At 41.5% G+C, this 17,444-nt stretch overlaps 1 pseudogene; it reads right to left on the reverse strand.

Moving 5' to 3' along the window:
* Positions 1 to 1,327: 1,327 nt before the first annotated feature.
* On the reverse strand, positions 1,328 to 2,371 carry LOC142442599 (ribosome biogenesis protein NSA2 homolog pseudogene; annotated as a pseudogene).
* Between the last annotated feature and the right edge of the window lie 15,073 nt (positions 2,372 to 17,444).

The raw sequence follows: 17,444 nt of genomic DNA on the forward strand, positions 1-17,444 counted from the left end.
TCCTCAACATATATATTTAGACCTATTAAGAAAAAGCAAAATGAAAACACATTGTAAAAATAAAAAATAAATGTGGTTGTTCACATAAAAAGGGGGGGCTCAAATAGAAAATATTTTGAAAATGATGATGGTCACATATGTACAAATGTGCTTCATACAATTGAGGTTTGGATTGTTATAAGAGCTATAAGAGCCCCCAGTGGAAAAAAAAAGATGCCACAATCTACTTCCAAAAATAGCCAAAGAAAACCCTGGAGACCCCCCTTTCCCCCCCCCACCATCTGATGGCAGCCTAGCCTGGGGCTATCTGTCTCAACCAGGCAACATTTCTTTTTGTGATCCTGGGGTCACCATGAGCTGGGGGGCTCATGACAGCTAACACCATCATTGAGAAGGTGGCCAGAGGCCCAGTGGTGCGGTGGTCAAGTGCTCTCGGGGAAAATAAAAATGTGGAACAAAATTCAAAATCATTCAAGAGACTAGACTGGAAACAGATAGGTGGGATCCCTAAGACTCTGGTCCTTAGTCATCTTTGGGGTCTAGAGTTGACCTCACCCCTGTGGTGGAATCTTCGACCATTGAAGATCAAAAGGTCAGCATTTAAGCAACAACCCAGTTCAGGGGTTGGGTGAGGAGGAGGAAGGGAAACAGGACACACTGGGAGAAACTGGAGTAAGTGATGGTGCATTGGGGGCATGTAGTAAACGAGTTGAAATGAAATGGGTATGAAATGTTGAATGGAAAATTGATAATATGCTCTGTAAACCTGCATCCAATTTACAATAAAGGTTAGAAAGGAAACATCTCCAATGTGAGTCATTAGTACCCTCCTCTGTTATTAGTAAGATCTTCAATTTTTCATGTAAAGACATACTGACATATAATTGATAGAGAACTTTGGACACATCAAAGCTGTTATAACAAGAGATACAAAATGGCAAAGAGCACAAAGGAGAAGCCGGTCCATACGCCTGAAGAGTGCTTTGACTGAAATTAAGACAGAGGTCTTCGTGGAAACAAATATACTGGAAGATCTAGGCAGAAACAATGAACTTGGAGCCAACATCTCCAGCACAAATTATTGCTTCCCGGTATAAAAGATCTGTTTCACATTAAGTCAATTCCTTTGAAATGTTTTGCTGAGTACTTGCTAGAAAACCATTCTCTATTCTCAAAAACACCATTCTCTACTTTGTAATGTTTTATATGTTGGGAGAAATATGTCTTCATAGCCAGCAAGCCAGTTGTGGAGTCAACTCTGCTTTGTGGAAAGTGCATGTATGGTGGAGTAGAAATGGGGCATCATAAAGTGTTTAGTGAATGATGCTTTTTCTTTTTTTTGTATGACAGGGTCATTTTAATGGTTTGCTTTTCTTATAAATAGTTCTGCTGATGTCAGTCAGACATGTAAACTGGGTAATAATGGTGAGTTTTCTGATTCATTGTCATCCTCACAAATAAAGGGGTCCCTTGTAGAAAGTGCCATCAAACCAGCAGGACTGCGTTTATGCAACCATCGTTTTCAGGATTGTTGGTAACCTGGGCATATTTTCCCCAAATCACCTTGCCTCCTTGCGTCACCAGGCCCAGCTCGCTCACATTCACTTCAATGACGGTCCCTTTGGTAATAACACCCAGCGTTGTGTACAGTGGGGAGGAGGGGTTCTTCTTGACACCAAGTATTGGTAAGCAAAAGGTGGCTTTGAGTTCAGGGTGCGTAACATGTGCCTTCTTGAAACGTAAGCCCATTGGTCTGATGAATCGTTCATACTTCGGTGGTTTCCGTGTAAAGCCATCCCCAACAAAGCAAACTTTAGTAACCATCCTTTTCCATGCCTTCTTTTTCCTCTTTCCTGTTCGAATAACTTTAAGGACTTCAGTTTCTCCCTGGGCACGGACTTTGGGCAGAGGGACTTCCCATTTCCCCGCTTTCTCTTTTCGTTTTTGTTTGATTATATTGGAAAGTCCTTTAGCTCGAGACTGCCCCTCCCTGTCCAGCAGAGAGGCAGGCACTGCGCCTTGTGGAGGCTTCTCATCATTCTTTTGTTTGGTATTTCTCTTTGCATGCATCTTGGTAGTCTTTTTCATTTGTATTTTCTCAGCGTGACGCTGCTTATGGTAGAGCTTAGCCTTCAGACCAATCATCTTTTTTGCCTTCTTTGAACGCTCATGAGCCTCTCGACTTTCCTTCTTCCTCTTTCTCTCATGGTAATCCAAACGATACCCATAGCGCTTACGGTGTAACTCGATATGTTCATTTTGTGGCATGGTGACGGCAGCAACGCCACCGGACGCAGTCCCGGGGGCGCGACGAACCACTCAATACTCCCGTCCCGGAGGCCGCGAGCCGACTCCAAGCCGCCCGCGACAGGAAAGCGGATGATGCTTTTTCAAAGGAGATCCACACGCCGTTCAAGATTCCACTGGTTAAACTGGGCCCTTTTGGTTAGCAGTGAGCGTGTAAACATTTCCACTACTGAGAGACTTCTGAATCTTTGTGTTGTTAATAGGAGCTGTTGGTTTGGTGAGTTCTGACTCATAGTAACCCAATGCCGTGCGTGGTTTTCTTAACATTTACAAAAGCCATTTGTCGTGTTATTTTTTCCTTCCAGAATCATTGGGTGGGTTCAAACCACCAGTCTTTCCAATAGCTGTTAGGTGCCATCCAACCAGTTCTGACTCACAATTACCCTGTCTACAACCACAATCCTGTGCCATCCTCAGAATTCTTGTTTGCAGCCATTGTGTCAGTCCATCTTGTAGAGGGCCTTCCTCTTGTTCGCCTCCCCTCCACTTCACCCAGCATGATGTCCTTCTCCAAGGACCTGGTTCATGTCCAAAGCACATAAAACAAAGTCTCGCCACCTTCTTAGTAAGGAGCATTCTCCGTCCAAGACAGCTTTGCTTGTGTTTATGGGAGCCCATGGTACGGTCATCAGGCTTCTCCATCACCATAATGCAAATGCATCAGTTCTTTCTCGGGCTTCCTGATTCAATGTCTAATGTTCACATGCATATGAAGTGATTGAAAAAACCATCAGTGGCCTATCACAAACCACTTGCTCCATCAGAACTCTTGTGGTGTCTTGACAGCGCAAGTTCATGTGGACATGGACATTTGCCTAGGATGTTTTTCTCTTTCCATAAGAAACCTTGCCAAACTACTTGTGGCTTGGTGAATTCATCTCAACCATAAATTACTTCAGTATCTGGCACAGTCGACTCTAAAGCAGCGGTTCTCAACCTGTGGGTTGCGACCCCTTTGGGGGATTGAATGACTTTTTCACAGAGGTCCCCTAAGACCATCGGAAAACACATTTCCAATGGACTTAGGAACCGAGATACCGCTCCTCTATCTGTGTCCAGGCAGATCTGCCCACATGCAGATATGCCCACCTCCGGGTACCCAGCATGAAGACTGTTACCCATGCTACACCATGCTTCAAGACAAAATTTCACAATATATAATTACCGATGGTTTTTTGTGATTAATCATTATGCTTTAATTATGTTCAATTTGTTGCAATGAAAGTAAATCCTGAATATCAGCTATTTACATGATGATTCATAACAGTAGCATAATTACAAAAATGAAGTAGCAATGAAAATAATTTTATGGTTGGAGGTCATCACAACATGAGGAACTGTATTAATGGGGCACAGTATTAGCAAGGTTGAGAACCACTGCTCTAAAGAAATAGTTGTTTAATGAATGATAGAATGAAATGGCCCACAAACAGTTGAATTTTCAAGTTGTCTGAGCTTTCTCCTACTTAATTTATTAAAGCCAGCTCTCCATAACTTCATTGTTATCTAAGTTGACTTTGCCTTCTCAGTGACCCACTTCCCATCGATTTCCAAAGCAAACAGTATTCAGGGTGCTGTAAAAGGGATGCCACCTTGTCCCAAACTCAGGGAATCTCTCTAGAAGGTTCTATTCTACTTCTTACTTCATGTTCTGAATGTGTTTGTTCTGGCCTAGAATGCCTGCTTTCTTGCCAGTGACTTGACCAGCTGATGCCTCTTGGCACAGCTAATGGTGTCTACCAGGTTTTAAACTTGGGTTTCAAGTTTGAGCCTTTTGTTTGATCACCACAAATCATCGTATTCAGGATTGCCCACCCTTTGTATCCTATAGAAGCCTTGAGTACTCACATAGCTACTTGGCTATGATGCTCTGATTTCTCTTCCCTGAGACCATGACTGTGAAAGTGCCCAGCAATTCTAAAGTCCCACAGTAAATGGGTAATTTATTTCCTCTAGAACCTTCCCATGCATCCAATAGAACCCCGCCCCCACCCCACCCCAGATACCTGATTCTCCAACAAGTCTACTAGAGATAAAGGTGGAGCTCCGTCTTAAGCAGAGTTAGAAAGGCCAACTTAATAGGTTCTTTGATAGTGAGTGCTTTAAACCAAAAGAAGCAGGCTCTAACCATTTTAACCAGAGATGTCAATGGCATAATGCCTAGAAACCCATTGGCATATGGAGGCCCTGCTATTTTTTTCTCCATCAGTAAAACTACTGCTTGGATCTAGGTTTTAAGAGCCAGGTGTTATGCTGAGAAATTTTTATATATGATATTATTGCATCCATACATAAATATCTCCATGTATCTCCAGGTTGTAAAAGTTATACCATTCATCAATATCCAAATCACAATGACCTGGATCTACATCTCCAGTGTACTGTTGGATGGCCAATGTTTTCTCATCATGTTCCTGTTCATGAACTTCTGAGAACCCCAGGAAAAATCTTCCCACCTGAAAATCTGGCTCTCTGTGCCATGCGCACTGCTCAGGGTTCACCTTCAGGTCTCCCTTTACTGACTCGCACCAGACCCTTTCATTTGGGTATTAGTTGTTGTTTCGCTGCACAGCTCTGTTGTGTCAGCTCAGTTGATCTCCACATACCCCACTGTGAGAGGGAAGATGGAGCTATAATGTTTTAGCAAGACTCTTGTGATTTGGGGGAGCAGAATGGATTAATACACAGAGGACTTGACATTTGTTGTGAGGCGTGAATGCTCTCTGAGTTCTTGCGTTCGAGCCTTTAAGAGGCTCCTTCTGAAGCCCCGGCACCCATAGCGCAGTGATCTTTCAGGTTCTTCCTTCCAGTGTGTTGCAAGGCTGGTAATGGGGCTTCTTTTTCTTTGAAATATTATTTGGTTTCTTGTCTGAAGTGTTCATAGCAAAGACTTTAAAGAAGATGGAAGTTTTCTGAGCATGAACTGAATCTTCCTCACAAAGTCATCAGAAGATACCCCAAAACCGGCTCTATGCTAGCTGCAGTAATTGTAGTTCTTTGCAGACCTGCTGCTTGGACTCTGTTTGCGTTCAGGCTTTCTTTTTTTCTCTTGTATGAAAGCAGAGGAACCTCTTTCCCACTGTCTCTAAAATCTAATTTTTGAGCTCTTTTGACACCCCAGAATATGGACCTTTCCAAGCACCTTACCAAAGCAAAGCAGGAAAACCTCAAAAATTACCATCAGGGGCCTTTTCAATTCCCGACCTCTTTCTGTTTGCCTCCAGCATGGGAGGCTGAATCAGAGTCATAACACCCAGATTGAACTTCTTTATTCCTAACCCAGTTCCTACAGACAGGAGCCTGGGATTCCCCTTGTCCCTAACCTTCAAGGACCCCACGCAGGCCTTCTCTGACAACTCCACAATGACTGCGTGTATGCCTTTTCCTTTGTATTACATCACAGAACAGTTCACTCTTCATTACTACAGGACTTTATCACTCAAAGAATCCTTGCATTATTCCCCCCTCCCCCCCCGCCCCTTTCCTGTCTGTATGTGTTGGAATTGTCACCCACATAAAATTAGAGATCCCTTCAGGTAGAGATTGTGTTTTATATTTCTCTTACATTTTCCCCAAAGAATGCCATATGAGAGTAACTCTATGCGGTGGTGTGTCATTGATTTGCTTCTGATGCTTAGCCACCCAATAGGACAGAGCAGAACTGCCCCATAGGGTTACCCAGGGAGTAATCTTTATGAGGGGCAGGCAAGTGACTAGCCATTGCTCTACCAGGGCCCCCAGGCTCACTTCACCGGAAAACCGAAAACACTGCCATCGAGGCAATAATGAACGGTCCCTGTGAGTTTTCAAGATTATAACTGGAGTAGAAAGCTGGGTCTTTCGGCCTTGGAGCAGCTGGCTGGTGGTTTTGAACTGTTGACCTTGAGGATCACACCTGAATTTACAATCACTACACCACCAGGGCTCCTTGCTCACTTCATACACAATGCTAAATGAATATATATATATACATATATTCCATATTATGTATATATACTCCATATATTTTTTCCTCAAAAGAAGGCACGTGTGTAATTATCTGACATCACTTAAAATATGCCCTGTGAGTTATTTTTTGCACCCCTAAATAAACTTATACGCACTAGTAGTGGCAGTGATAATTCAAGAAGTAAGTGGTATAGTTTTCTTGTGCCCAAGGGCCCAATGATATAGCTTCTATCTTGACTAACATTTAAAACAGAGATGCCTCTTCATCTTTCCTAGAAACATGATCGAAAGGGAAGAAAGAACACCCATGTGGCTTTTGCTTTTAATCGTAAACAAAACAGTTAAAATAACTTCCTATGATTTGAGGGTAATAATTACCATGACATTTGTAGGTGACCTTATTTCAGCATTTTCTAAATGGTCTTTACTGCCTCTGTCACTCACGTTAAATAAATAAATGGAACACATACGTCTTTCAGTAATGAAAATAAAAGGGAGAGCTTTTCTGGGGAACGTACTTTTAATAAAAGACAACTATCAATACTTCTTTCCGAGTCTTTTCAGTTGAATGAAGCTCTTTCTAAAATGCATTACATCGATACCAAATGCAAAGTCGAACTATTTCCCTCTCTACTTTATGAACAGCACCTTCTCTTTCTGACTTTTCTGCTGCTTTCTGATTACAAATGGCATGTATTTTCTTTTGGTCTCATTTTTTAATGTTTCTGGAATTTAAAAAATATTATGCAAAGTCAAATCAGCTTTAGGAACATTAACATACAAAGCCAAAGATTAGCTTGCCATGGGCCATTGCCTTGCCCTTAAATAGTATCAAGTTGATCAAAATCAGATGGAAGTAGACAACATTCACTGGAAAGTTTCCATTTCTTCCCTTATTTTCTTAAAATCCCCAGAAACTTGTTTATTTCTGTAAAGGGCCCACCCTCTTCCAAACACTGCAGCCTCTCCAGAGCTTTATTTAAATGCCTCTGCTGAATGAAAGGCTTCTTTCATGCCATTTCAGGCCCTGGAGTACCAAAAGGGTAAATAACTTGAAGTATCATTTTTGACTGACTTGACTTTGAACCAGGCGTAAACAGCAGCTCCGCGGGACGAGCTGCCTACCTGCCTCTCTAACCCGTCCCCTCCGTTTTCCACTGATGTTGCCTGCAATAGTAAACACCTTAATTCGCTAGATTAATGAGTTTTAGCCAATCGGAAAGGACAAAACCCCATAACTTTCCCACAAACTTCGTTAAATGTCAAGGTTTTTAAAGGCCTAGTTAGCAAGTATATTAGATGAGATATGTCAGTTTCCCAATTTACGACTCTGACTTGTCTCTTGTGATTCCTTATCGCCTCTAGCCATTCTCCTCTTTCCCGAGGCGTTCTTGGGCAAAAACCTGATGCTTCCAGTCATTCTGCATTCTCCTGCTTCTTCAAAAATAATTGGACAGGCACCTTTCCATAAACAATCATCATTAGTTTCCTACGGTACACAGAGAAGAATCCCACACAAATAAGTTTCAATGGATCGTCTTGAGCCAAAGAGTAATCATTTGGCCCGCGAGTTACAGATGTGATTGACAGAGAGTTAATGCACTTAGCACGTTTCCAGGAGCCCCTGAGCATTAGCTCCTTGATGCTCGGAAAGTCCTGCTCCCGGAAAAGTGACACCGACATTGACCACTGAGTTTGTTGCTATTCAATAGCCCCGCTCCGTTTCCAGGCTCTATGATTAAAGTCATTATGGGAACTGTCAGCAGGGGGGAAGGAATGGAAACTGTCACAAGAAGCAACTGTCTGAAATGTTAAAGATGCCCCTAATGTTGAACGGTTTTAAAGCAGGAGATTTTTCACTTAATGAAGATCAACCTAAATTGTGAAGCTACAAGCTTCAAATATTTCCTGCTTTCTCTCTCTTGGCTTGATGAATCCTTCTCTTCCCACCTCTGATCCTCTGTTTTTTGGGGTTGTTTGCTTTTTTCATCTCCTTGGAAAAATTCTGTGAGAAAAACAAACAAACAAACACAAGACAAACCCACCTTTGTAGTTAGGGCTCCGAAAAGGAGTCTAACATGAATTAACATCTTTTCAAGATCTGTCGTAAAAGCCTGCGCCTATTCTGCGGAAAAAGACTGATGAAATGAGAGGTTAAACTGAGCAAAGACAAAGCCCATACTCTGAAAAATTTCACTCATTATTTTCCTATTCCGCAACTATGGGTGCCGAGTGTTGGATGAAATGCAATATTTCTAATCTGAGCACGGGCATGTTTGCCCCTTGCTTGGAGGTATCTTTCTTCAAATGTGAAAAATGAAAATTTCTCGTTTGGATTTAACACTAGGATATACTCTTATCTATAGGTCATTAGATAGAGAGGCCACCATAATGATTTATAAGTGCAACACATTTTTGCAATTCAGTAATTTAAAATAAGTGGATTCCGATGGCCTCTCTCAAGTGTTAATTCATGGGGTTTGGTTTTTGCTAATTTTGTAGCTTGTTTTACATTATTGGAAAACCGAGAGGAAGTCGGGAACACTGTCGGAGACCAGCGAAGCCGAAGGAGGCACACTGACTGAAGATAACTTGGAGACCTGAGTGGAAGCTGGGACAGAAAAAGAGGCCTGAGGAGAGAGTTGGTGAAATCTGAATAACCTGTGGAGTGTAGTTTACGGCTGGTTCCTCAGGGGAAAATATGCCGTCGTGATTAGAATGGCCGTGGGAAATAGGTATGAAAAAGACAGTAATGATGATTTGTTGTCGATCTGAGGGGCAAAGTTAGATGAGGATTCCGGTGTTTTATGATATAAAAGCAACTAGGAAACCGCACGGCCTGTGCCAACTACCTCGCTTTCATGTGTTAGTCTTTTACACAGCAAAGAAAGATTAAAATTAGCCTAGACGTAAATATTTTTCTAATATGTAAGTAAGTTGGCCCTTATAGAAAAAAAATTGAGCGTTAACCCCATTTGCCAGAGCAAGAAGAAGCTGACGCGATAATACTAACAGTACTATTCTGTTTGTTTTTCGTTCCTCACCTGCTAGGCCCAGGTTTTGACATTAAGAATATTGCGTTTGATATTTTCTGCATTAAAAGTCACTTTAGGCTTTGGTGCCGTTTTACTCCCAGTCGGAAAGATCAGAAAAAGCTCCAGTCACACAGTGCGAAACTTTATCCACGGAATGAGATATTATCCATTCCACTAGACTGCAAATCAAAGAGTCTCTCTTAGGCTGCTTAAAAATTCATTTTAAAATCTGATCCTGATTGTACTTTTATGGTAATTTCATACCATCAATCATCCCTTTACCTTTAGTCTCTGGGCCCACAGCTCTCCCCTAGAGCTCATCCACTCCACCTCATTATAATGCTTTAGGTGAGAAAACAGGGTACGGAACCTTTAACAGAAAATGAGAGAAAGATGTAAATTTCTTGAGAAAAGTCAGGTTCACTAAAAAGCAGAGCTAATGATATGTTCTGATCTTTAAAAAAATAATTAAAATATGGGGGGGACCCCCCAAAAGGTCAGAAACCCTTGTCTCCCATGCATATAACAGATATTTGGCATCTCTAGTCACCCTCAATAATGTATCTTGCAGTTTTAAGCTGTCGGGCTTCTGGCTGTCCGTCTGCCATTTGAAGTGAACAAAGGAAATGTTTTCGGAACTCGGCAGAACTTTTCTTTCTGTGGTGGTTGCCTGCCCTTCCCTGCGGAGGCTGCCTCCTTCCGCGCTCAGTAAATGGAATTCATGAGCGCCGGGAGTTACACGCGTGCAGTTATAAGCCACTCGGGGCAGGCCGTCTTTAGGTACAGAAGTTCACATAGAGTTATGGGAAGTCAATAATACGACTTTGGTTATTATTCTCCATTTGGCAATGTATATGTGCCTTCTCCGGCTAACTATTAATCACTGGAAGGAATAGCGTGCGGCTGTGTGTCCGCCAGGAAATGCTGGTGGCAAGTGAAATGATTTCTAACTTCCAGTTTAAGCCCAGCCTTCATTCAGCCTTTTCAGCATGCTTCAATTTTACTAACAAGAAATGTTATACTTTTGCCCCATTGATTTGAATGCCGGCTCCAGTGTGCCGCATATTTCTTAGAGCAACAAGAAATGTAGCAGATAATAAACTCCGCCGCACTGCTCAGCCTTGGTGCATTTAGATTGGGATAAAAATAAATAAATAAATGGCCATTAGCCACAAGGGAAAGGACTGAATTTTTCCTGAAATATCAAGTCCGCCTGTACTATCGTTGCTAACGCCTTCAACAAAATGTTGCCGTAAACCACAGCATGCCAATAATAGCAATAATCCCTCCAAAATGGGTTGTTACCGGCAGTTAGTGACCAGTTTCTTAGTTAATGGCCTGAGGGGAGAGACTTTAAGAACGCTGTATTCACTATTTCCTCTCAGGCAATTTAGCTGGATGCATTAAACTGCATTTTCATTGGGATTTCAAAATGTTTGTGCTTTGACAAGACATGTTTCTTAAGGTCTTTTGATTAAATCTCCATCCCCCAGCCTTAAAAACCCAAAGCCAGCCCCATTGCTGTGGATTCCATGTGACTCAGACCCACCCAACCCTCAGGAGGTGCAAATACGCAACGCATCTAGGGGTAGGGAAATGTACACTCCATTAAGCACCTAGGTGAGAGTGTGGATATGGTCATGGATATGGATACAGAGACAGAGATAGAGAGAGACACATGCTTTGATAGTCACGTGGATAAACTGTGTTCGTGATTTAATGCTCGCTGCCTTCCGTGAGCTAGAAATTGACCCTCAGTTTATTCATTTGCAGATGGATCATATTATCAGTGCCATCTTTCGGGGGGCAATTGTGAGGATCAATAGAGATTCATTTGCTTAAAAAAATGAAAACTGCATAACTCTGGCACCGTGAATCAGAGATTAGCAGCTTCGGCCCCATTTCTGAATCGGTAGCAGCCAGGTGTGCTTTGACAGGGCAAACTGGTAGTTCCTCACCTATACCCAGAAAGTGTCATTTTTAACTCTGTATTGAAAGAGAGCTTGACGCTGGGTAAGGAGGGCAGAGGCTGCTGAAGAAAATACCTTTTAGGTAATTGTTTCTCACAAGAATCCAAAGCATTCGGATTTAGATGGGAAATTCAAGGTTTAAGCCACTCCACTTTTATTTTACAAAACACCTGCCCACTTCTTTTGAAAATGGAAAGATTTTGTGAACTGTCAGGGAGCTTCTGATTATTGTGGGATAGTTTCTGTTAGAGACAAATTGTAGCGTTTAGGGACTTTGGGTTTATTTACCTGGTATGGTTATTTTGTCATCCTAATGCGCATGGTCACAAGAGGTATTTTGCCAGTAAGTAAATAGCTGACTTACATATATTTCAGAGGGAAATCAGATACACTCTCAAGGAAAGGATCATAACTATAACATCGTACCATCATCATCTTCTTCATAATGTATTTAGTATTTATCGCTGGAGGGCCCCAAAGTAATATTTCAAATGCCATCTTTTTGATATATTATTTTTTCTGATCACACCCAACATAATTCCTCCTCTTTATTAATAACACACACAGGGGGCGGCTTCAAAAAGTTTTTAGACAAATTAAAAGATTTCTCCCATAAACGTTTTGAAGCCTTCAGGAGTGTGTGTGTGTGTGTGTGTGTGTGTGTGTACGTAGATAGGCATAACTATAGATTTCACATTAAAACGAGTCATGGCCACCAAATCATTTTCTGACTTGAGATGCATAAATCATAGGTATATACCTCTAGAATTAAACTAAAATGTTCTGACACTTTATATATCAATCATAAATCATTCTGAAACCTGAATAAGTTGCATAATATTATTTAATTGATCTACTTCCACAGCCTATTGATTTTAAGTGAACCACTTCAATTACTCATTAATTGCAAATATTATGCTAACTTTATAAATAAAGGCGAAGATGATTGGCTTGCGAAAGAACATGTCACGCAAGACTCACTTGTCTGTTCTTTCTCATCAAACCCAGTGACATCTCAGATTACAAATCCTCATTTTTATGTGTGCACAGGAAAGACAAAGATGAAGAGCACACACGTTCAATGCATATATAGACAGAATTGAAATTATATTTGAGCAAAATCAAATATGTATTTGGCACCAGAATTTTACATTTTAATTTTTCCCAGCAATAAAGTTCAAATTAGAACCAATATCCAATGCCTCTTAAAAGATAAGTGAGAGAATGTCTGAGGGTAAGGTCTGTCACCAATAGGCATGTGCAAAGGTTACTGGGCCTGTGAGGAGGTCAGATGAAAATGAAGATGCTGTAGCAGGTTGGAGAGGACTCTGGCTGCGGCCGTATCGGTGAAATCATTGCACAGAAGCAGCTGGACGTTGGCAGAGAAATGCGTTCCTGAACCTGTCCTCTCCAATCTCTTTTCCCTCCCCCCATCATCCAAATGGATGCCTGAAGTGAAGCTTTGTATGCTGCGGAGAATCTTGGGAAACTGGGATGTAGTGTAAAAGGTTTGGCCGAAGAGAACAGAGCACAGGGCACCGTTCCCAGAGGGAAGAATCAGAGTTCTGTGCAGATGCAGGTGGACATGGCCGGAGATGCTCTCAATCCAGAAAACGAACTTTGTAACTGCTCCGTGTTTTCCTTTGCCCTGCCCTCCTGCCCATGAATCCCCGCTTAGGGATGGCATGCTTACTTCAAATAGATAACGAGGCGGAACTCCTTAGGAAGCAAGCAGTTTACTAACACTGTGTCTTGAAATAAAGAGCCCTCCTGGTGTAGTGGCTATACTTGTTGGTTGCTAACCACAAAGTCAGTGGCCCAGAAGCACCCGCCATTCTGAGGGATAAATATGAAGCTTTCTACTCCCATAAAGAGTGATGGTCATGGAAACCCACAGGGGCAGTTCTGCCCAGTTCTTTAGGGTCCATCTGTCAATGGCAGTGAGTGAATGAGTTAGATATCATGAAAGGTTTTCAAAAAAGAAGGAAAAACATCATGTCTTGTCTTGTTATGCATGTCTCGTGCATAATACATCCCTAACATTTATTCAGTTTTTGATAATTCGTGTTTTTTTTAATTTAATATGGTGCTAAGTAAACAAAAGTTTTAAAGGTTGGTTTAGAATGCCAGCGTCTGTGCTTGGATAGCAATGCTGCCGTCGTGAGAAGGACTGTGGAAAGTGCAGAGGGAAGGGAAGGAAGCCATCCTGACGGGCGTGTTCGGTACGTCCTCAAAGATTTGAACTTGAGAATTCATGGACTTACTACTCTACCCAATGTGCCCTTTGAGAAGCCATGGGACATTTAAGGGGGAGAGCATTGTAATCCAAAATGAAGTCTCCCAGATGTCAACCAATAATTAAGAATTCCCTTTCCCCAAAGTCTCTCCCGCTGGACCACTAAACAATGTCATTATCAACCGAGAAAAGATTGAAGTGGTGGAGAGTTTCACGGGACTTGAGTCCAGAAACCACACCACGGAGGCAAGAAAACAGACTATGCACTGCAGCAGGCAAATCGACTGCAAAAGACTTCTTTATGCTGTTCAGGGACAAAGATGTGACTTTGAGGGCTAAGGCACACCTCAGACAAGGGTTGGTATTTCCATCACCGCATACACCTGAGGAAAGTGGACGATGAATAAGGAAAGCCAGAGAAGAACCGATGCATTTGAATTATGATATTGGTGAAGAGCATTGCCCGAAGGAGGAACAAATCTGTCTTGGAAGAAGTACAGCTAGAAGGAGCCTTAGAAGAGAGGAGAGAGAATGTATCTCAAGTCCCTTGGTACGTGTTATCAGGAAGACCAGAATGCCTGGAGGAAGACGTCATGCTCAATGAAGCAAATGAGGGGAAGAACTTGGATGTGATGAATTGATACAGTAGCTTCCACAGGTTCAAACATAGCAGCCATTGTCAGGGAAGCACAGGGTTGCCACGTGTTTGGTTCTGTTGTTCAAAGGATCACTGTATGGCGCCCCAACTTGACAAAACTTATAACAACAACACCCATCCCCCAAAAAGAAGCTATTTGCCATCAAGTCCATTTAAACTCCGGTGGCCCCAAGTATGTTACTGTAGAAGTGTGCTCACTAAAATTTCCCTGGCTGTGTTTCTGCAGTTAGGTTACCAGGCCTTTGTTCCAAGGTGCTTCTGGGTGAATTTCAATGGTCAGTCTTCCAATTTGTAGGATTCCTTAGTTTATGGTTCCAGCCCCCAACCAACTAAAGCCACTGTCACATAGTGGATTCTGATTCATAAGACAGAGTACAATTGTCCCATTGGGTCTCCGAGACCCTAAATCTTTAGGAACAGACAAGCTTACCTTTCTCACTCAAATCCTAACTGTTTGGTCAGAAGCTCACTTCATAAGCTACCCGGGCTCCTTGCTTAGGGTTTCAGTTCTCACAAAAGCAGGCTTGTCAGGGCCTCTGCCTAGAAGCACCATGATAACAATTCCTTTGAATGATTGCAAAGTGCCTATTAAGCACAGTTGCATTTTACATTCTACACCCCTCCACATTAATTGTTGGTGAGTATATATTTTTAATTTGGTTTGTTATTTTCTTTGTATATATATTATTATTAAATACTTTCATTGGGGGGGGCTCTAACATTCTTATCAAATCCATACATTCCTCCACTGTGACAAGCACATTTGCACATATGCCGCCATCATCATTTTCAAAGTATTCTCTTCCCACTTGAGCCCTTGGTATCAATTCTTGATTTTTCCCCCTCCCTCTTGAAGCCTTGATAAATTATACATTACTATTTTATCATCTTATATCATCCTCTGTTGTTTGTCCCCCTGGGAGGGGGTAATATGTTGATCCTTGTGATTGATTCCTCCTTTCTCCCTCCACCCTCCCCTAATCCTCCTGGTAGCCCTACTCTCTTTGTTGGCCCTGAGAGGTTTTTCTTTCCTGGATTCCCTGTAAAATTGCTGGCTCTTATCTGTAGCAGTGTGTATGTTCTGGTCTAATCCTATTTGTAAGGTAAAATTGAATCTGTGTGATCCTGAGGTATCGATGGAATCAGGTATCAGGTATCTAAGACCCAGAACAAAATCATACCCAATGTGAATGGGGTTGGGGCGGGGCATGGAATGGAGACCCCAAGCCCATCTGTAGACAACTGGACATCCCCTCACAGAAGGGTCACAAGGAAGAGATGAGCCAGTCAGGATGCAGTATAGCACTGATGAAACACACAATTTTCCTGTAGTTCTTTAATGCTTCCTTCCCCTCCCTATCTTGACCTCAATTCTACCTTATAAATCAGATTAGACCAGAACATGGAAATATTTTTAATCCCTAGCAGAAATATCAACGCTGCTCTGGCTGAAAATGAGGGGTTTCTACCTTAGCTAGTGGCTTTTGTGCTTCATGTCTATCAAAGGGTTAAATCATTCCTTTCAGAGATGTTCTCTTAGCGGGAAAGTTTGGAAAGTTCTACCACATATTACTTCTTAACCTGTGTTTATTTTCAGGATTTAAGGGATTTAATGGAGACACCGTTTTCTATAGAGACTTTCCCTAGCCCTCGGGCTGGCTGCTTATGAAAATAAGGTTGCATGTTCATAGGCCTTGTACCATGGACTTCCAAAAACATGAGCCATTTTTCCAAGTAAAATGATAGTGACCAGAGAAAGCCATTTAGGATGAAATCACAAAATTTCATGGCTAAAAGAGAGGGGCACTGGGAGCATCTTGTCCAGCTCTTTAAATATGGTTGAAATTCATTGGGACTAATTAGTGTAACATAGCTGTACTAAGAACACAGCTTTACTCTGCTGTAAACTAGTAGAACTGATTTATTCAAGAGCCTTTGCCTAAATATAGAATTCCAACATGAAGGACACTTTACCAACTGCTATTGAGCTGACTCCAACTCAAGGCAACCTCATGCGTTTCAGAATAGACTGTGCTCCATGGAGTTTTCAGTAAATGCTCATACAGAGATTGCCAGGTGTTTCTTCTGAGGTACTTCTAGGTGTGCATGAACCTCTCACCTTTTAATGAGCAGCTGACAATTCGCTAAAATACTTAGGGTCTCCAGCTTATTTCACTGCAGGTCATGCTCAGCATTACGACAGGTCTACAGCCCCACAATGTAAAGACTGTGAATGAAACCTGATTTATTCCTATAACCAATGCTCATAACAAGGCAATGTGTTTCAAGTTCTACTCTCATCCCATAAACCAGGCTGTAGAATTTCATTATTAAATATAATGATGGCGATCTTTTCTAAATTTGAGGGGGAAATGAACAAAAATTCAATGACTGAATTGAAATCTCTTGGCCATAATGTTTAATCCCCCATATTTTTAAAGCCTTTTACAATATGAAATTTAAGGATAAAATAGTATCTAATGGAGAACAAAATTAATTTGAGTTTGATGTCAATGTTTCCTCATATTTCACAGGGAGAATTGAGTTATCCCACAAGTTTGAGATCTCCGGGACTATGAAGCCAGTTTATTTATTTAAAAAATAGTCTTGTTGGCATGTATCTCATATATCACACAATTTACTTGTTCAATCAGAACGTCTTCCTCTCAATCTCATTGTTGTCAGCTCCCCGTTTCCCCCTGTCTTCCCTTCCTATGTCCCTAGGCAATTACCAATCCAGTTACTTCCTCTATGGAGCCCCCATCCCGGATGTAAACTACGGAAAATCACACAAAGCACAAATGGGGAGCAAGCAAGCAAATGACAGCAAAAGCAACAGCACTAGCCGAACAAAATATAGCAATATCTCAATCAAAAAGAAAGCAGAAACATGAATACCTAAAACAACAATAAATGGATCAAAGGCAGGGGTTATTTTCTTAAGAATCTGGTGATTTTTTTTGTTGTTGTTCTTTTTTAAAAATAGAACTGGTCATACATATATGGTGTTTCACGAACTGTGTAAGTAATACACTTATACAGTATACATCAAATTTTCAAATCATGTTTTTTTAATAAATGGTGACTATCTTAATTATCTAATGCTACTGTAAAAGAAATCACAGGTGGTGACTTTAATGATAAAAAATTTATTTTCTCACAGTTCAGGCTAGAGATGTGAATTCAGGGCACCGGCTAGAGGCGGGTGACTCTCTCACTATATATTGGCAATGGTGAAAAGTTCTTGTCTTTCAACTTCTGAAACTCATTTATTCCTCAGTACATGGAGA

This window comes from Tenrec ecaudatus, chromosome 3 (genome assembly GCF_050624435.1).
Source record: "Tenrec ecaudatus isolate mTenEca1 chromosome 3, mTenEca1.hap1, whole genome shotgun sequence".
NCBI lineage: Eukaryota > Metazoa > Chordata > Mammalia > Afrosoricida > Tenrecidae > Tenrec > Tenrec ecaudatus.